Genomic DNA, 22,477 nt, shown 5'->3' with positions numbered 1-22,477 from the left:
ACCCTTCCAGGTAGCAACTAGCCAGCTGGGGTCAGATTTGTTTGCCTTCTATAACCACTCGTTGCTAAATTGTTGGTTTTGCCTGTTCATCCTGCAATCTTTATTTTATTATTGCCTGTAATGACTGAAGCCCTATGTTCTAAATGCACTATTTCCTCTTTAGATTTCACTGTCCTGAAGTCTCTCCTTACCTGTACGCAAACTGGCACTTGCATGTGCAATGTGATATGTGAAGTCATCTCAACAGTGGCACCCACAGGTTCTTGAAAGAAAGACTGTAAAATGTTACCCTGTTTGGTGCATTGATGTCTGGCTCTTCATGTGCAATCTTGTGAGACATGAGTAAACCTTGACAACTGACAAAACATGATGGATCTCTACATAGCGATGTTAACCATAAGGTGTTCTCTTTAGACCACAGTTCAATGTTTCTTCCTCCTACGTCATCTTTCAGATTCATTTGTAGCGCTGTGCAACCAGGGCATTCTCAGGACACCAGAACATGAGTGCAAACACAATCTTCCCATCAGAATACTCATTGTGGTGAATTGTAACTGCACTGGCTCAGTTTTCCATTGAGAAATTGACCTGACTTTATACTGTCTACTTCTTGTATACAATGCATTTCTACAGTTGAGCAGACTTCAGTGGAGATATTTTAACAGGCAGCTTTTCCAAACAGCTTGCTTCAAGAAAGTGAACGGAAGTGGTGAATTCTTTTCATTCCCAACGACTGCCCATTGTTTCAGTGACTAACGTTTCTGGAATAACATGATCTTACAATAGTACACCTTACTTTTCCCTACAGTTAAGAGCCAAAATTATTTGTGTGAGATGTGTCTGCCTTTTTCATTTTGCCTCCTCATGCTGCAATCTTTTTTAATTATAATTGCCTGTAACAGGTGCAGTCCTAAGCTCTAACCAAGCTAATTGTACTTTATTTCACTTATTCCACTTTCCTGAAGTCTGTGTTTGCCTTTGTGAGAACTGCTATGAAATGTGCACTGTGAAGTCAGCTCAACAGGGGTACTCAAAGCATCATGAAAACACAGGCTCTAAGTGCAGCTTGTTGTGGTGCCTTGGTTGTCATATCATCATCACACATTACAGTTCAGTTTTTATGTAATGCTGACTATGAGTGGCAAACATGACTCTAATGGTCACATTCCCTTTCTGATATTTGAAAGTGCATTCTTGTTGGAGCGATATATACCTGACTTGGTTGAATTTCCATTTTCAAAATGTGTCTGGCCACCAAGTTCTAACAGACCTTTTTAGCAACAGCATGGATTTAATTTGTACTGAATCGCTGAGATTAACGCGTCAGGAACTGAATTTCGGGCAACACGGTATCAAAGACACTCATTGTTACCTATTCCAAGGTGACATAATGCAGTGTTAATTGCAGCATTTAAATCTTGAGTTTTGAAGCATTATAAAGGATTGGTGCTACATGCAAGCAGTCACCCGCAGTCTGGAAGTGAAATGGAAGGAGGAGCAAAGACAGAAATGTGCAGGAGCTGTAAGTTTGCAAGTTTGTGATCTTAACTTTGCAACATCATTGATTTTGCAGTTAATGAAGTCAGCAAAATAGATTAAGCTACTGACTAGGGCTCGAACATGTTTCATTGATATCATTTCTGTCCGATTTAGGCTGGTCATTTCCGCCTAAATTGTCACCTGAACATTAGCATTTTCTTTTTCATTGCTTTGGTAAGTGCTACCATGTTTGGGTCATAGATGTCTGTCTCTTGACTTGAAACTTTGTGAGTAACCTGGAACCGTTGACAACTGACATGTCACGTTGGATCTCTACACGGTGATGCTAACAAGAATGTGCGCTCTTTTCATCCCTGTTCAAGTACTTTTTCCTGCCTTAATTACTTTTCAGGCGCTTCTGTAACACTGAGCATCCAGGGCAGACCCAGGACACCAGGACAGTAGTTAAAAGGTTTCTCCCCATCAAAATTCCTGTTGTGGTGAACAGTTACAGCACTGGTCAAGTTTTGTATTGAGAAATGGACATGATTTTATACAATATGACCGGTGTTTAGGCCATTTAGGTGTATTTCTGAACCTGAACAGATTTCACTGCGGATATCTAAAGAGGCAGAAGGCGCTATGTTTTGTTTCAAAAGGGCATAAATGTCCGTTTCTTCACGAGCAAACTAGCGAGTAAACTGGAACTCTTGACAACTGACAGGTCATGATGGATTTCAATCTCCTTTTACTCATTATAATGTGCTCTGCATTCTTCCAAAACAATCTGTCTTTCCAATATATTCCAACTTTCAGAAAGGATTCTTTTCTGAGGGCTACCAGTCAAGGTGCTGTGTAACCTATCCAGTCTAAAGTCACCACAACAAGAGTGCAAACAGCTTGTTCCCTTCAAAACCCTGTACATTCTGCTTGTTGTGGGGAGTTTTGATTGCAATGTCCTAGATCTCTCTTGTGAAATTGTTGTGACTTTACACTGTATACCTCTTGTTTGTGTTGCTTTTCTGCACCTGAGCACATATTGCAGGCAGCACTTTCAAAGAATTTGCTTCAAATGATGAGTGGAATTGGTGAGTTTTTTTCATTCTCAACCACTGCCCATCGTTTTGGTGAACATCTTTTCTGTAATGTCATGACCTTACCCAAACACATCTTAATTTTCCCTGCAAGATAACATCTAACCGACTGGGGTGAGATTTGTCTGCCTTCTTAAACCACCTGTTGTGAATTTGTTCATTTTGCTTGTTGATCCTGCAAACATTATTTCATTGTTGCCTGTATTGACTGAAGTCCTAAACACTAAATGCATTATTTCTTCTTTATTTCACTGTCGTAAAGTCTGTCTTTACCTTTATCTCTTCTTTGCAATGCATTTCTGTACCAGAGCAGATTTGATTGGGGATGTGTAAGAGGCAGTAGGTGCGATGGTTTGTTTCAAAAGGACGAGTGGATTTGGTTAATTTTGTTCATTTTTCGCCATTATTCGTCTTTTTGCTGAGCATGTGTTCTGGAATAATATGAACTTACACTAACACATCTTTTCTGGCAGAACATGACCTTACAATATCGCATTTTAATTTTCCCTTCCAGGTAGTAACTAGCCAGCTGGGGTCAGATTTGTTTGCCTTCTATAACCATTCGTTGCTAAATTGTTCGTTTTGCCTGTTCATCCTGCAATCTTTATTTTATTATTGCCTGTAATGACTGAAGCCCTATGTTCTAAATGCACTATTTCCTCTTTAGATTTCACTGTCCTGAAGTCTCTCCTTAGCTTTACGCAAACTGGCACTTGCATGTGCGATGTGATATGTTAATTCATCTCAACAGTGGTACCCACAGGTTCTTGAAAGAAAGACTCTAAAATGTTACCCTGTTTGGTGCATTGATGTCTGGCTCTTCATGTGCAATCTTGTGAAACATGAGTAAAACTTGACAACTGACGAAACATGATGGATCTCTACATAGCGATGTTAACCATAAGGTGTTCTCTTTAGAACCCAGTTCAATGTTTCTTCCTCCTACGTCATCTTTCAGATTCATTTGTAGCGCTGTGCAACCAGGGCATTCTCAGGACACCAGAAGATGAGTGCAAACACAATCTTCCCATCAGAATACTCATTGTGGTGAATTGTAACTGCACTGGCCCAGTTTTCCATTGAGAAATTGACCTGACTTTATACTGTAAACCTCTTGTTTACAATGCACTTCTGCAGTTGAGCAGACTTCACTGGACATATTTTAACAAGCAGCTTTTCCAAACAGCTTGCTTCAAGAAAATGAACGGAAGTGGTGAATTCTTTTCATTCCCAACGACTGCCCATTGTTTCAGTGAATAACGTTTGTGGAATAACATGATCTTACAATAGTACACCTTACTTTTCCCTACAGTTAACAGCCAAACTATTGGTGTGAGATGTGTCTGCCTTTTTCATTTTGCCTCCTCATCCTGCAATCTTTTTTTATTATAATTGCCTGTAACAGGTGCAGTCCTAAGCGCCAACCAAGCTAATTGTACTTTATTTCACTTATTCCACTTTCCTGAAGTCTGTGTTTGCCTTTGTGAGAACTGCTATGAAATGTGCACTGTGAAGTCAGCTCAACAGGGGTACTCAAAGCATCTTGAAAACACAGGCTCTAAGTGCAGCTTGTTGTGGTGCCTTGGTTGTCATATCATCATCACACATTACAGTTCAGTTTTTCTGTAATGTTGACTATGAGTGGCAAACATGACTCTAATGCTCACATTCCCTTTCTGATTTTTGAAAGTGCATTCTTGTTGGAGCGATATATACCTGACTTGGTTGAATTTCCATTTTCATAATGTGTCTGGCCACCAAGTTCTAACAGACCATTTTAGCAACAGTATGGATTTAACTTGTACTGAATCGCTGAGATTAACGCGTCAGGAACTGAAATTCGGGCAACACGGTATCAATGACACTCATTGTTACCTATTCCAAGGTCACATAATGCAGTGTTAATTGCAGCATTTAAATCTTGAGTTTTGAAGCATTATAAAGGATTGGTGCTACATGCAAGCAGTCAACCGCAGTCTGGAAGTGAAATGGAAGGAGGAGCAAAGAAAGAAATGTGCAGGAGCTGTAAGTTTGCAAGTTTGTGATCTTAACTTTGTAACATCATTGATTTTGCAGTTAATGAAGTCAGCAAAGTAGATTAAGCTACTGACTAGGGCTCGAACATGTTTCATTGATATCATTTCTGTCCGATTTAGGCTGGTCATTTCACAATTCAGACAATTGTCGCCTGAACATTAGCATTTGCTTTTTCAATGCTTTGGTAAGTGCTACCATGTTTGGGTCATAGATGTCTGTCTCTTGACTTGCAACTTTGTGAGTAACCTGGAACCGTTGACAACTGACATGTCACGTTGGATCTCTACACGGTGATGCTAACAAGAATGTGCGCTCTTTTCATCCCAGTTCAAATACTTTTTCCTGCCTTAATCACTTTTCAGGCGCTTCTATAACAATGAGCATCCAGGGCAGACCCAGGACACCAGGACAGTAGTTAACGATGTCTCCCTTTCAAAATTCCTTTTCTGGTGAATTGTTACAGCACTGGTCAAGTTTTGTATTGAGAAATGGACATGATTTTATACAATATGACTGGTGTTTAGGGCATTTAGGTGTATTTCTGAACCTCAACAGATTTCACTGCAGATATCTAAAGAGGCAGAAGGCGCTATGTTTTGTTTCACAAGGGCATTAATGTCAGCTTCTTCACGAGCAAACTAGCGAGTAAACTGGAACTCTTGACAACTGACAGGTCATGATGGATTTCAATCTCCTTAGACTCATTATAATGTGCTCTGCATTCTTCCCAAAACAATCTGTCTTTCCAATATATTCCAACTTTCAGAAAGTATTCTTTTCTGAGCGCTACCAGTCAAGGTGCCGTGTAACCTATCCAGTCTAAAGTCACGACAACAAGAGTGCAAACAGTTTGTTCCCTTCAAAACCCTGTACATTCTGCTTGTTGTGGGGAGTTTTGATTGCAATGGCCTATATCTCTCTTGTGAAATTGTTGTGACTTTACACTGTATACCTCTTGTTTGTGTTGCTTTTCAGCACCCGAGCACATTTTGCAGGCAGCACTTCCAAAGAGCTTGCTTCAAATGATGAGTGGAATTGTGACTTTTTTTCATTCTCAACCACTGCCCATCGTTTTGGTGAACATCTTTTCTGGAATGTCATGACCTTACCCAAACACATCTTAATTTTCCCTGCAAGATAACACCTAACCGACTGGGGTGAGATTTGTCTGCCTTCTTAAACCACCTGTTGCGAATTTGTTCATTTTGCTTGTTGATCCTGCAATCATTATTTCATTGTTGCCTGTATTGACTGAATTCCTAATCTCTAAATGAATTATTTCTTTTTTAAATCACTGTCTTGAAGTCTATCTTTACCTTTATCTCTTCTTTGCAATGCATTTCTGTACCAGAGCAGATTTGACTGGGGATGTGTAATTGGCAGAAGGTGCTATGATTTGTTTCAAAAGGATGAGTGGATTTGGTTAATTTTGTTCATTTTTCGCCATTACCCGTCTTTTTGCTGACCATGTGTTGTGGAATAATATGAACTTACACTAACATATCTTTTCTGGCATAACATGACCTTACAATAACGCATTTTAATTTTCCCTTCCAGGTAGCAACTAGCCAGCTGGGGTCAGATTTGTTTGCCTTCTATAACCACTCGTTTGCTAAATTGTTCGTTTTGCCTGTTCATCCTGCAATCTTTATTTTATTATTGCATGAAATGACTGAAGCCCTATGTTCTAAATGCACTATTTCCTCTTTAGATTTCACTGTCCTGAAGTCTCTCCTTAACTGTACGCAAACTGGCACTTGCATTTGCGATGTGATATGTGAAGTCATCTCAACATTGGTACCCACAGGTTCTTGAAAGAAAGACTCTAAAATGTTACCCTGTTTGGTGCATTGATGTCTGGCTCTTCATGTGCGATCTTGTGAGACATGAGTAAACCTTGACAACTGACGAAACATGATGGATATCTGCATAGCGATGTTAACCATAAGGTGTTCTCTTTTGAACCCGTTCAAGGCTTCTTCCTCCTACGTCATCTTTCAGATTCATTTGTAGCGCTGTGTAACCAGGGCAGTGTCAGGACACCAGAACATGAGTGCTAATAGAATCTTCCCATCAGAATACTCATTGTGGTGAATTGTAACTGCACTGTCCCAGTTTTCCATTGAGAAATTGACCTGACTTTATACTGTCTACTTCTTGTTTACAATGCATTTCTACAGTTGAGCAGACTTCACTGGACATATTTTAACAGGCAGCTTTTCCAAACAGCTTGCTTCAAGAAAATGAACTGAAGTGGTGAATTCTTTTCATTCCCAACGACTGCCCATTGTTTCAGTGACTAACGTTTCTGGAATAACATGATCTTACAATAGTACACCTTACTTTTCCCTACAGTTAACAGCCAAACTATTGGTGTGAGATGTGTCTGCCTTCTTCATTTTGCCTCCTCATCCTGCAATCTTTTTTTATTATAATTGCCTGTAACACGTGCAGTCTTAAGCTCTAACCAAGCTAATTGTATTTTATTTCACTTATTCCACTTTCCTGAAGTCTGTTTTTGCCTTTGTGAGAACTGCTAGATTCATATGAAATGTGCACTGTGAAGTCAGCTCAACAGGGGTACTCAAGCATCTTGAAAACACAGTCTCTAAGTGCAACTTGTTGTGGTGCCTTGGTTGTCATATCATCATCACACATTACAGTTCAGTTTTTCTGTAATGCTGACTATGAGTGGCAAACATGACTCTAATGGTCACATTCCCTCTCTGATATTTGAAAGTGCATTCTTGTTGGAGCGATATATACCTGACTTGGTTGAATTTCCATTTTCAAAATGTATCTGGCCACCAAGTTCTAACAGACCTTTTTAGCAACAGCATGGATTTAACTTGTACTGAATCACTGAGATTAACGCGTCAGGAACTGAAATTCGGGCAACACGGTATCAAAGACACTCATTGTTACCTATTCCAAGGTCACATAATGCAGTGTTAATTGCTGCATTTAAATCTTGAGTTTTGAAGCATTATAAAGGATTGGTGCTACATGCAAGCAGTCAACCGCAGTCTGGAAGTGAAATGGAAGGAGGAGCAAAGAAAGAAATGTGCAGGAGCTGTAAGTTTGCAAGTTTGTGATCTTAACTTTGTAACATCATTGATTTTGCAGTTAATGAAGTCAGCAAAGTAGATTAAGCTACTGACTAGGGCTCGAACATGTTTCATTGATATCATTTCTGTCCGATTTAGGCTGGTCATTTCACAATACAGACAATTGTCGCCTGAACATTAGCATTTGCTTTTTCATTGCTTTGGTAAGTGCTACCATGTTTGGGTCATAGATGTCTGTCTCTTGACTTGCAACTTTGTGAGTAACCTGGAACCGTTGACAACTGACATGTCACGTTGGATCTCTACACGGTGATGCTAACAAGAATGTGCGCTCATTTCATCCCAGATCAAGTTCATTTTCCTGCCTTCATCACTTTTCAGGCACTTCTGTAACACTGAGCATTCAGGGCAGACTCAGGACACCAGGACAGTAGTGAAACGGCATCTTCCCATCAAAATTCCTGTTGTGGTGAATTGTTACAGCACTGGTCAACTTTTGTATTGAGAAATGGACAGGATTTTATACAATATGACTAGTGTTTAGTGCATTTAGGTGTATTTCTGAACCTGAACAGATTTCACTGCAGATATCTAAAAAGGGAGAAGGCGCGATGTGTTGTTTCAAAAGGGTCATAAATGTCTGGCTCTTCACGTGCAAACTAGCGAATAAACTGGAACTCTTGACAACTGACAGGTCATGATGGATTTCAGTCTCCTTTTACTCATTGTAATGTGCTCTACATTCTTCCCAAAATAATCTGTCTTTCCAATATATTCCAACTTTCAGAATGGATTGTTTTCTGAGGGCTACCAGTCAAGGTGCTGTGCAACCAATCCAGTCTAAAGTCACCACAACAAGAGTGCAAACAGCTTGTTCCCTTCAAAACCCTGTACATTCTGCTTGTTGTGGGGAGTTTTGATTGCAATGGCCTATATCTCTCTTGTGAAATTGTTGTGACTTTACACTGTATACCTCTTGTTTGTGTTGCTTTTCTGCACCTGAGCACATATTGCAGGCAGCACTTTCAAAAAGCTTGCTTCAAATGATGAGTGGAATTGGTGACTTTTTTTCATTCTCAACCACTGCCCATCATTTTGGTGAACATCTATTCTGGAATGCCATGACCTTACCCAAACACATCTTAATTTTCCCTGCAAGATAACATCTAACCGACTGGGATGAGATTTGGCTGCCTTCTTAAACCATCTTTTGTGAATTTGTTCATTTTGCTTGTTGATCCTGCAATCATTATTTCATTGTTGCCTGTATTGACTGAAGTCCTAAACTCTAAATGCATTATTTCTTCTTTATTTCACTGTCTTGAAGTCTGTCTTTACCTTTATCTCTTCTTTGCAATGCATTTCTGTACCAGAGCAGATTTGATTGGGGATGTGTAAGAGGCAGTAGGTGCGATCATATTTTTCAAAAGGATGAGTGGATTTGGTTAATTTTGTTCATTTTTCACCATTACCCGTCTTTTTGCTGACCATGTGTTCTGGAATAATATGAATTTACACTAACACATCTTTTCTGGCATAACATGACCTTACAATAACGCATTTTAATTTTCCTTTCCAGGTAGCAACTAGCCAGCTGGGGTCAGATTTGTTTGCCTTCTATAACCACTCGTTGCTAAATTGTTGGTTTTGCCTGTTCATCCTGCAATCTTTATTTTATTATTGCCTGTAATGACTGAAGCCCAATGTTCTAAATGCACTATTTCCTCTTTTGATTTCACTGTCCTGAAGTCTCTCCTTATCTGTACGCAAACTGGCACTTGCATGTGCGATGTGATATGTGAAGTCATCTCAACAGTGGTACCCACAGGTTCTTGAAAGAAAGACTCTAAAATGTTACCCTGTTTGGTGCATTGATGTCTGGCTCTTCATGTGCAATCTTGTGAGACATGAGTAAACCTTGACAACTGACGAAACATGATGGATCTCTACATAGCGATGTTAACCATAAGGTGTTCTCTTTAGAACCCAGTTCAATGTTTCTTCCTCCTACGTCATCTTTCAGATTCATTTGAAGCGCTGTGCAACCAGTGCAGTCTCAGGACACCAGAACATGAGTGCAAACACAATCTTCCCATCAGAATACTCATTGTGGTGAATTGTAACTGCACTGGCCCAGTTATCCATTGAGAAATTGACCTGACTTTATACTGTAAACCTCTTGTTTACAATGCATTTCTACAGTTTAGCAGACTTCACTGGACATATTTTAACAGGCAGCTTTTCCAAACAGCTTGCTTCAAGAAAATGAACGGAAGTGATGAATTCTTTTCATTCCCAACGACTGCCCATTGTTTCAGTGACTAACGTTTCTGGAATAACATGATCTTACAATAGTACACCTTACTTTTCCCTACAGTTAACAGCCAAACTATTGGTGTGAGATGTGTCTGCCTTCTTCATTTTGCCTCCTCATCCTGCAATCTTTTTTTAATATAATTGCCTGTAACAGGTACAGTCCTAAGCTCTAACCAAGCTAATTGTACTTTATTTCACTTATTCCACTTTCCTGAAGTCTGTGTTTGCCTTTGTGAGAACTGCTATGAAATGTGCACTGTGAAGTCAGCTCAACAGGGGTACTCAAAGCATCTTGAAAACGCAGCCTCTAAGTGCAGCTTGTTGTGGTGCCTTGGTTGTCATATCATCATCACACATTACAGTTCAGTTTTTCTGTAATGCTGACTATGAGTGGCAAACATGACTCTAATGGTCACATTCCCTTTCTGATATTTGAAAGTGCATTCGTGTTGGAGCGATATACACCTGACTTGGTTGAATTTCCATTTTCAAAATGTGTCTGGCCACCAAGTTCTAACAGACCTTTTTAGCAACAGCATGGATTTAACTTGTACTGAATCGCTGAGATTAACGCGTCAGGAACTGAAATTCGGGCAACGCGGTATCAAAGACACTCATTGTTGCCTATTCCAAGGTCACATAATGCTGTGTTTATTGCATTATCATTCCCGCAGGCTGGAAATGAAATGGAAGGAGGAGCAAAGTATGAAATGTGCAGGATCTGTAAGTTTGCATGTTTGTGATCTTAACTTTGTAACATCATTGATTTTGCAGTTAATGAGGTCAGCAATGTAGATTAAGCTACTGACTAGTGCTCGAACATGTTTCAGTGATATCATTTCTGTCCGATTTAGGCTGGTCATTTCACAATACAGACAATTGTCGCCTGAACATTAGCATTTGCTTCTTCATTGCTTTGGTAAGTGCTACCATGTTTGGGTCTTGACTTGCAACTTTGTGAGTAACCTGGAACCGTTGACAACTGACATGTCACATTGAATCTCTGCACAGTAATGCTAACAAGAATGTGCGCTCTTTTCACTCCAGTTCAAGTTCTTTTTGCTGCCTTCATCACTTTTCAGGCACTTCTGTAACACTGAGCATCCAGGCCAGACTCAGGACACCAGGACAGTATTGAAACGGCATCTTCCCATCAAAATTCCTCTTGTGGTGAATTGTTACAGCACTGGTCAAGTTTTGTATTGAGTAATGGACATGATTTTATACAATATGACTAGTGTTTAGTGCATTTAGGTGTATTTCTGAACCTGAACAGATTTCACTGCAGATATCTAAAGAGGCAGAAGGCGCTATGTGTTGTTTCAACAGGGGCATAAATGTCCGGCTCTTCACGGGCAAACTAGCGAGTAAACTGGAACTCTTGACAACTGACAGGTCATGATGAATTTCAATCTCCTTCGACTCATTGTAATGTGCTCTGCATTCTTCCCAAAACAATCTGTCTTTCCAATATATTCCAACTTTCAGAAAGGATTGTTTTCTGAGGGCTACCAGTCAAGGTGCTGTGCAACCTATCCAGTCTAAAGTCACCACAACAAGAGTGCAAACAGCTTGTTCCCTTCAAAACTCTGTACATTCTGCTTGTTGTGGGGAGTTTTGATTGCAATGGCCTAGATCTCTGTTGTGAAGTTGTTGTGACTTTACACTGTATACCTCTTGTTTGTGTTGCTTTTCTGCACCTGAGCACATTTTGCAGGCAGCACTTCCAAAGAGCTTGCTTCAAATGATGAGTGGAATTGGTGACTTTTGTTCATTCTCAAGCACTGCCCATCGTTATGGTGAACATCTTTTCTGCAATGTCATGACCTGACACAAACACATCTTAATTTTCCCTGCAAGATAACATCTAACCGACTGGGGTGAGATTTGTCTGCCTTCTTAAACCACCTGTTGCGAATTTGTTCATTTTGCTTGTTGATCCTGCAATCATTATTTCATTGTTGCCTGTATTGACAGAAGTCCTAATCTCTAAATGCATTATTTCTTCTTTATTTCACTGTCTTGAAGTCAGTCTTTACCTTTATCTCTTCTTTGCAAGGCATTTCTGTAACAGAGCAGATTTGACTGGGGATGTGTAAGAGGCAGAAGGTGCTATGATTTGTTTCAAAAGGATGAGTGCATTTGGTTAATTTTGTTCATTCTTCGCCATTACCCGTTATTTTTCTGACCATGTGTTCTGTAATAATATGAACTTATACTAACACATCTTTTCTGGCATAACATGACCTTACAATAACGCATTTTAATTTTCCCTGCCTGGTAACAACTAGCCAGCTGGGGTCAGATTTGTTTGCCTTCTATAACCACTCGTTGCTAAATTGTTCATTTTGCCTGTTCATCCTGCAATCTTTATTTTATTATTGCCTGTAATGACTGAAGCCCTATGCTCTAAATGCACTATTTCCTCTTTAGATTTCACTGTCCTGAAGTCTCTCCTTACCTGTACGCAAACTGGCACTTGCATGTGCGTTGTGATATGTGAAGTCATCTCAACAGTGGTACCCACAGGTTCTTGAAAGATAGACTCTAAAATCTTACCATGTTTGCTGCATTGATGTCTGGCTCTTCATGTGCAATCTTGTGAGACATGAGTAAACCTTGACAACTGACGAATCATGATGGATCTCTACATAGCGATGTTAACTATAAGGTGTTCTCTTTAGAACCCAGTTCAAACTTTCTTCCCCCTACGTCTCCTTTCAGATTCATTTGTAGCACTGTGCAATCAGGGCAGTCTCAGACACCAGAACATGAGTGCATACATAATCTTCCCCTCAGAATATTCGTTGCGGTGAATTGTAACTGCACTGGCCCAGTTTTCCATTGAGAAATTGACCTGACTTTATAATGTACATTTTGTCCTTTTATCCTGGAATCAGGCTTGGATTCACCTCAAAGGACTGAATTCCTCACGACCAGCAATTGCCACTTTATTTAACTTTACTGAAGCCCTTCCGCGCTTTGATGATAACTGGTCATGTCAGATGAGATGTGCCTGTGAAGTCAACCTCGACATTGCTACTCATGGCTTCTTGAAAACACAGGCTCTAATTGATGCCTGTTGTCATGCCTTGTTTGTAATATCATCATCAGATATTACAGACCACAGTTTTTCTGTAATTTTGACTATGTCTGGCAAACATGACTCTAATGGTAACATTCCCTTTCTGTTCTTTGAAAATACATTCTTGTTGGTGCGATATATGCCTGACTGATGACAACTTATTTGAATGTCCATTTTCCAAAATTGTCTGGCCTCCAAGGTCTAACATACCTTTTTAGCAAAAGCATGCATTTCGTTTCTGCTGTGTTGCTGGCATTAACACGTCAACAACTGATACCTGAGCAAGACGGGCATCAAGGGCTCAGATTGTTACCTATTCAAAGGTAAAGTAAGTTTGTGTGAATTGCAACAATTAAATTTTGAGTTTTGAAGCATTAGAAAGGATTGGTGTTGCATGCAACCAGACACCAGCAGACTGAAAGTGGAACAAAGGGAGTTGCAAAGAAAGAAATGTGCAGGACACGTATGTTTGCAAGTGTGTGATATTTACGTGGTATCATCATTGATTTTGCATGTATTGAAGACAACAAAGTAGATTTAGCTGGTAACTAACACTCGAACATGTTTCATAGATATAATTTCTATCCGATTAAGCCTTGTCATTTCACCTTTCAGACAATTGTCACCTGAACATTAGCATTTGCTTTTTCATTGCATTGGTGAGTGCTCCCATGTTCGGGTCATAGATGTCTGGCTCTTCACCTGCAACTTTGTCAATAATCTGGACCCGTTTGACAAGTGACATGTAATGATGGTTCTCTACATGGTAATGCTAACAAGAAAGTGTTCTCTTTTCTTCCCAATTCAACCTCTTTTCCCTGCCTTCATCACCTTTCTGAAACATTTGTAACACTGCGCAACCAGGGCAGTCTCAGGACACTACAACATGAGTGCAAACAGAATCTTCCCATCAGAATACTCATTGTGGAGAATTGTTACACCACTGGCCAAGGCTTCCATTGAGAAATTTACATGACTTTATACTGTATAACTTTTGTTTTCAATGCATTTCTACAGCTGAGCAGATTTCACTGTAGATACTTTCAGAGGCAGAAAGTGCTATGTGTTGTTTCTGAAGGATGAGTGGATTTGGATAATTTTCTTCTTTCTTTGCCTTTACCCATCTTTTCGGTGTCCATGTATTCTGCTTTAATATGACCTTAAAAGACAAGTTAAGGATATGCCTATTGTTATTAGATTTGTTGCCAGGCTTTGATCACCCAATGCCAATTAACGTTTTGCCCTTTCATTCTGGAATCAGGCATGGATTTTGCCTAGAAATGCTGAAGTCCTCACATCCAAAAATTGGCACTTTATTTCACTTTCCTGAAGCCATTCTGCTCTCTGATGATAACTGGTCATGTCAGATGAGATGTACCTGTGAAGTCATCTCAACAGTGGTACCCATGGCTTCTTGAACACACAGGCACTAATTGATGCATGTTGTGGTGCCCTGTTTGTAATATCATCATCAGAAATTACAGTTCACATTTTTTCTGTAATTTTGACTACGTCTGGCAAACATGACTCTATGGTAAAATTCACTTTCTGATATTTGAAAGTACATTCTTGTTGGTGCGATATATACCTGACTGATGACACCTTAATTGCATGTCCATTTTGCAAAATTGTCTAGCCTCCAAGGTCTAACATACCTTTTTCGCAAAAGAATGCATTTCGTTTCCGCTCTGTTGCTGACATTAACACGACAACAACTGATACCTGAGCAAGACAGACATCAAGGTTTCAGATTGTTACCTATTCCATGGTAAAGTAATTATGTGTGAAATGCAACAATTAAATGGTTAGTTTTGAAGCATCATAAAGGCTGGGTGTTACATGCAACCACACACAGGCAGACTAAAAGGGAAACGCAGGGAGTTGCAAAGAAAGAAATGTGCAGTATATGTATGTTTGCAAGTGTGTGATATTTACATTTTAACATCATTGATTTTGCAGTTATTTGAGACAACAAAGTAGATTTAGCTGGTAACTAATGCTTGAACATGTTTCAAAGATATCTTTTCTATTCGATTAAGCCTTGTCATTTCACCTTTCAGACAATTGTCGCATGAACGTAGCATTTGCTTTTTCATTGCTTTGGTAAGTGCCACCATGTTCAGGTCATAGATGTCTGGCTCTTCACCTGCAACCTTGTGGGCAAGCTGGAACCGTTTGACAACTGACATGTCATGTTGGATCCCTACATGGCGATGCTAACAAGAATGTGCTCTCTTTTTTTCACAATTCAAGCTCTTTTTCCTGTCTTCATCACCTTTCAGAAACATTTGTAACACTGTGCAACCAGGGCAGTCTCAGGACACTACAACATGAGTGCAAACAGAATCTTCCCATCAGAATACTCATTGTGGTGAATTGTTACATCACTGGCCAAGTTTTCCATTGAGAAATTGACATGACATTATATTGTATAACTTTTGTTTGCAATGCATTTCTGCAGCTTAGCAGATTTCACTGTAGATACTTTCAGAGGCAGAAGGTGCTATGTGTTGTTTCAGAAGGATTAGTGGACTTGGTTAATTTTCTTCATTTTTTGCCATGACCTTAATATTCAGTGTCCATGTATTCTGCTTTAATCTGACCTTAAAATAGAAGTTAAGGACATGCCTATTGGGAATGGATTTGTTGCCCTGCTTTTATCATCCACTGCCAATCTACGTTTTGTCCTATCATCCTGGAATCAGGCTTGGATTTTGCCTCGAAGGACTGAAGTCCTCAAATCCAGCAATTGCCACTTTATGTAACTTTACTGAAGCCCTTCCGCACTTTGATGATAACTGGTCTTGTCAGATGAGATATGCCTGTGAAGTCACCTCAACAATGGTACTTATGGCGATTTGAAAACACAGGCTGTATGTGATGCCTGTTGTGGTGCCTTGTTTGCAATATCATCATCAGGCATTACTGTTCACAGTTTTTCTGTAATTTTGACTATGCCTGGCAAATATGACACTAATGGTAACATTCCCTTTCTGATAATTGAAAGTTAATTCTTCTGATGCAATATATACCTGTCTGATGACACCTGAATTGACGTCCATTTTCCAAAATTGTATGGCCTCCAAGGTCTAACATACCTTTTCAGCAATGGCATGCATTTAGCTTCTGCTTCATTGCTCACGTTATAACGTCGACAGACTGATACCTGAACAAGACAGGCATCAAGGGCACAGATTTTTACCTATTTCAAGCTAATGTAATTATGCGTGAATTTCAATATTTAAATGTTGAGTTTTGAAGCATTATAAATGATTGTTCTTACATGCAACCATGGTCTCCAGCAGACTGAAAGTGAAACGAAGGGAGTTGCAAAGAAAAAAATGTGCAGGAGATGTAAGTTTGTGAGCCTGTGATCTTTACTTTGTAACATCATTGCTTTTGCAGTTGCTGAAGCCAACAAAGTAGACTTAGCATGTAATTAATGCTTGAACATGTTTCATAAATATCATTTCTATGCGATTTTGCCTTGTCATTTCACCTTTCAGAGAATTGTGGCCTGAAGATTAGCATTTGCTTTTTCATTGCTTTGGTAAATGCCACCATGTTCTGGTCATAGATGTCTGCCTCTTCACGTGCAACCTTGTGGGCAATCTGGAACCATTTGGCAACTGCCATGTCATGACGGATCTCTACTAGACGATGCTAACAAGAATGTGCTCTCTTTTCTTCCCAATTCAAGCTCTTTTCCCTGCCTTCATAAGCTTTCAGTAACATTTGTAACACTGTGCAACCAGGGCGGTCTCTGGACACTACAACATGAGAGTGCAAACAGAACCTTCCCATCAGATTATTCATTGTGGTGAGTTGTTACATCACTGGCCAAGTTTTCCATTGAGAAATCAGACTTTATACTGTATACCTTTTGTTTGCACTGCATTTCTACAGCTGAGCAGATTTCACTGCAGATACTTTCAGTGGCAGAAGGTGCTATGTGTTCTTTCAGAAGGATGAGTGGATTTGGTTAATTGCCTTCATTTTTTGCCATTACGCATCTTTACGGTGTACATGTTTCTGGTTAATTATGACCTTAAAATCGAAGTAAAGGACTTTCCTATTGGGATTAGATTTGTTGCCCTGCTTTTATCACCCACTTCCAATCTACATTTTTCCTTTCATCCTGGAAGCAGGCTTGGATTTTGCCCGGAAGGACTGAAGTCCTCACGTCCAGCAATTGCCACTTTATTTAACTTTACTGAAGCCCTTCCGCGCTTTGATGATAACTGGTCATGTCAGATGAGATGTGCCTGTGAAGTCACCTCAACAGTTGTACTCATGGCTTCTTGATAACACAGGCTCTAATTGATGCCTGTTGTCATGCCTTGTTTGTAATATCATCATCAGATATTACAGACCACAGTTTTTCTGTAATTTTGACTATGTCTGGCAAACATGACTCTAATGGTAACATTCCCTTTCTGTTCTTTGAAAATACATTCTTGTTGGTGCGATATATGCCTGACTGATGACAACTTATTTGAATGTCCATTTTCCAAAATTGTCTGGCCTCCAAGGTCTAACATACCTTTTTAGCAAAAGCATGCATTTCGTTTCTGCTGTGTTGCTGGCATTAACACGTCAACAACTGATACCTGAGCAAGACGGGCATCAAGGGCTCAGATTGTTACCTATTCAAAGGTAAAGTAAGTTTGTGAGAATTGCAACAATTAAATTTTGAGTTTTGAAGCATTAGAAAGGATTGGTGTTGCATGCAACCAGACACCAGCAGACTGAAAGTGGAACAAAGGCAGTTGCAAAGAAAGAAATGTGCAGGACACGTACGTTTGCAAGTGTGTGATATTTACGTGGTAACATCATTGATTTTGCACGTATTCAAGAGAACAAAGTAGATTCAGCTGGTAACTAACACTTGAACATGTTTCATAGTTATAATTTCTATCCGATTAAGCCTTGTCATTTCACCTTTCAGACAATTGTCGCCTGAACATTAGCATTTGCTTTTTCATTGCTTTGGTAAGTGCCACCATGTTCGGGTTATAGATGTCTGGCTCTTCACCTGCAACTTTGTGAATAATCTGGAACCGTTTGACAAGTGACATGTAATGATGGATCTCTACATGGTGATGCTAACAAGAAAGTGCTCTCTTTTCTTCCCAATTCAAGCTCTTTTGCACGCCTTCATCACCCTTCAGAAAGATTTGCAACACTGTGCAACTAGGGCAGTCTCAGGATACTAGAACATGAGTGCAAACAGAATCTTCCCATCAGAATACTCATTGTGGTGAATTGTTACATCACTGGCCAAGGTTTCCATTGAGAAATTCACATGACTTTATACGGTGTAACTTTTGTTTGCAATGCATTTCTACAGCTGAGCAGATTTCACTGCAGATACTTTCAGAGGCAGAAGGTGCTATGTGTTGTTTCAGAAGGATGAGTGGACTTGGTTAATTTTCTTCATTTTTTGCCATGACCCATATATTCAGTGTCCATGTATTCTGCTTTAATATGACCTTAAAATAGAAGTTAAGGACATGCCTATTGGGAATAGATTTGTTGCCCTGCTTTTATCACCCACTGCCAATCTACGTTTTGTCCTTTCATCCTGGAATCAGGCTTGGATTTTGCCTCGAAGGACTGAAGTCCTCAACTCCAGCAATTGCCACTTTATGTAACTTTACTCAAGCCCTTCCGCACTTTGATGATAATTGGTCCTGTCAGATGAGATATGCCTGTGAAGTCACCTCAACAATGGTACTTATGGCGATTTGAAAACACAGGCTGTATGTGATGCCTGTTGTGGTGCCTTGTTTGCAATATCATCATCAGGCATTACTGTTCACAGTTTTTCTGTAATTTTGACTATGCCTGGCAAATATGACACTAATGGTAACATTCCCTTTCTGATAATTGAAAGTTAATTCTTCTGATGCAATATATACCTGTCTGATGACACCTGAATTGACGTCCATTTTCCAAAATTGTATGGCCTCCAAGGTCTAACATACCTTTTCAGCAATGGCATGCATTTAGCTTCTGCTTCATTGCTCACGTTATAACGTCGACAGACTGATACCTGAACAAGACAGGCATCAAGGGCACAGATTTTTACCTATTTCAAGCTAATGTAATTATGCGTGAATTTCAATATTTAAATGTTGAGTTTTGAAGCATTATAAATGATTGTTCTTACATGCAACCATGGTCTCCAGCAGACTGAAAGTGAAACGAAGGGAGTTGCAAAGAAAAAAATGTGCAGGAGATGTAAGTTTGTGAGCCTGTGATCTTTACTTTGTAACATCATTGCTTTTGCAGTTGCTGAAGCCAACAAAGTAGACTTAGCATGTAATTAATGCTTGAACATGTTTCATAAATATCATTTCTATGCGATTTTGCCTTGTCATTTCACCTTTCAGAGAATTGTGGCCTGAAGATTAGCATTTGCTTTTTCATTGCTTTGGTAAATGCCACCATGTTCTGGTCATAGATGTCTGCCTCTTCACGTGCAACCTTGTGGGCAATCTGGAACCATTTGGCAACTGCCATGTCATGACGGATCTCTACTAGACGATGCTAACAAGAATGTGCTCTCTTTTCTTCCCAATTCAAGCTCTTTTCCCTGCCTTCATAAGCTTTCAGTAACATTTGTAACACTGTGCAACCAGGGCGGTCTCTGGACACTACAACATGAGAGTGCAAACAGAACCTTCCCATCAGATTATTCATTGTGGTGAGTTGTTACATCACTGGCCAAGTTTTCCATTGAGAAATCAGACTTTATACTGTATACCTTTTGTTTGCACTGCATTTCTACAGCTGAGCAGATTTCACTGCAGATACTTTCAGTGGCAGAAGGTGCTATGTGTTCTTTCAGAAGGATGAGTGGATTTGGTTAATTGCCTTCATTTTTTGCCATTACGCATCTTTACGGTGTACATGTTTCTGGTTAATTATGACCTTAAAATCGAAGTAAAGGAGTTGCCTATTGGGATTAGATTTGTTGCCCTGCTTTTATCACCCACTTCCAATCTACATTTTTCCTTTCATCCTGGAAGCAGGCTTGGATTTTGCCCGGAAGGACTGAAGTCCTCACGTCCAGCAATTGCCACTTTATTTAACTTTACTGAAGCCCTTCCGCGCTTTGATGATAACTGGTCATGTCAGATGAGATGTGCCTGTGAAGTCACCTCAACAGTTGTACTCATGGCTTCTTGATAACACAGGCTCTAATTGATGCCTGTTGTCATGCCTTGTTTGTAATATCATCATCAGATATTACAGACCACAGTTTTTCTGTAATTTTGACTATGTCTGGCAAACATGACTCTAATGGTAACATTCCCTTTCTGTTCTTTGAAAATACATTCTTGTTGGTGCGATATATGCCTGACTGATGACAACTTATTTGAATGTCCATTTTCCAAAATTGTCTGGCCTCCAAGGTCTAACATACCTTTTTAGCAAAAGCATGCATTTCGTTTCTGCTGTGTTGCTGGCATTAACACGTCAACAACTGATACCTGAGCAAGACGGGCATCAAGGGCTCAGATTGTTACCTATTCAAAGGTAAAGTAAGTTTGTGAGAATTGCAACAATTAAATTTTGAGTTTTGAAGCATTAGAAAGGATTGGTGTTGCATGCAACCAGACACCAGCAGACTGAAAGTGGAACAAAGGCAGTTGCAAAGAAAGAAATGTGCAGGACACGTACGTTTGCAAGTGTGTGATATTTACGTGGTAACATCATTGATTTTGCACGTATTCAAGAGAACAAAGTAGATTCAGCTGGTAACTAACACTTGAACATGTTTCATAGTTATAATTTCTATCCGATTAAGCCTTGTCATTTCACCTTTCAGACAATTGTCGCCTGAACATTAGCATTTGCTTTTTCATTGCTTTGGTAAGTGCCACCATGTTCGGGTTATAGATGTCTGGCTCTTCACCTGCAACTTTGTGAATAATCTGGAACCGTTTGACAAGTGACATGTAATGATGGATCTCTACATGGTGATGCTAACAAGAAAGTGCTCTCTTTTCTTCCCAATTCAAGCTCTTTTGCACGCCTTCATCACCCTTCAGAAAGATTTGCAACACTGTGCAACTAGGGCAGTCTCAGGATACTAGAACATGAGTGCAAACAGAATCTTCCCATCAGAATACTCATTGTGGTGAATTGTTACATCACTGGCCAAGGTTTCCATTGAGAAATTCACATGACTTTATACGGTGTAACTTTTGTTTGCAATGCATTTCTACAGCTGAGCAGATTTCACTGCAGATACTTTCAGAGGCAGAAGGTGCTATGTGTTGTTTCAGAAGGATGAGTGGATTTGGTTAATTTTCTTCTTTCTTTGCTTTTACCCATCTTTTCGGTGTGCATGTATTCTGCTTTAATATGACCTTAAAAGACAAGTTAAGGACATGCCTATTGTTATTAGATTTGTTGCCAGGCTTTGATCACCCACTGCCAATTAACGTTTTACCCTTTCATCCTGGAATCGTGCTTGGATTTTGCCTCAAAGGACTGAAGTCATCACCTCCAACAATTGGCACTGTATTTCACTTTACTCAAGCCCGTCCGCGCTTTGATGATAACTGGTCATGTCAGATGAGATCTGCATGTGAAGTCACCTCAACAATGGTACTGATGGCGATTTGAAAACACAGGCTCTAAGTGATGCCTGTTGTGGTGCCTTGTTTTCAATATCATCATCACATATTACAGTTCACACTTATTCTGTAATTTTGACTATGTCTGGCAAATATGACACTAACGGTAACATTCCCTTTCTGATATTTGAAAGTTAATTCTTCTGATGCGATATATACCTGACTGATGACACATGTATTGGCATCCATTTTCCAAAATTGTCTGGCCTCCACGGTTTAACAGATCTGTTCAGCTACAGCATGCATTTAGTTTCTGCTTCACTGCTCACATTAAGACGTCGACAACTGAAACCTGACCAAGACGGGTATCAAGGGCACAGATTTTTACCTATTCAAAGGTAATGTAATTATGTGTGAATTTCAATATTTAAATGTTGAGTTTTGAAGCATTATAAATGATTGTTCTTACATGCAACCAGAGACCAGCAGACTGAAAGTGAAATGAAGGGAGTTGCAAAGAAAGAAATGTGCAGGAGCTGTAAGTTTGCAAGTTTGTGATCTTAACTTTGTAACATCATTGATTTTGCAGTTAATGAAGTCAGCAAAGTAGATTAAGCTACTGACTAGGGCTCGAACATGTTTCATTGATATCATTTCTGTCTGATTTAGGCTGGTCATTTCACAATACAGACAATTGTCGCCTGAACATTAGCATTAGCTTTTTCATTGATCTCGTAAGTGCTACCATGTATGGGTCATAGCTGTCTGTCTCTTGACTTGCAACTTTGTGAGTAACCTGGAACCTTT

This window comes from Cetorhinus maximus, chromosome 1 (assembly GCF_964194155.1).
Source record: "Cetorhinus maximus chromosome 1, sCetMax3.hap1.1, whole genome shotgun sequence".
In the NCBI taxonomy this organism is placed as follows: Eukaryota; Metazoa; Chordata; class Chondrichthyes; order Lamniformes; family Cetorhinidae; genus Cetorhinus; species Cetorhinus maximus.
This window is presented reverse-complemented; position numbering follows the sequence as displayed.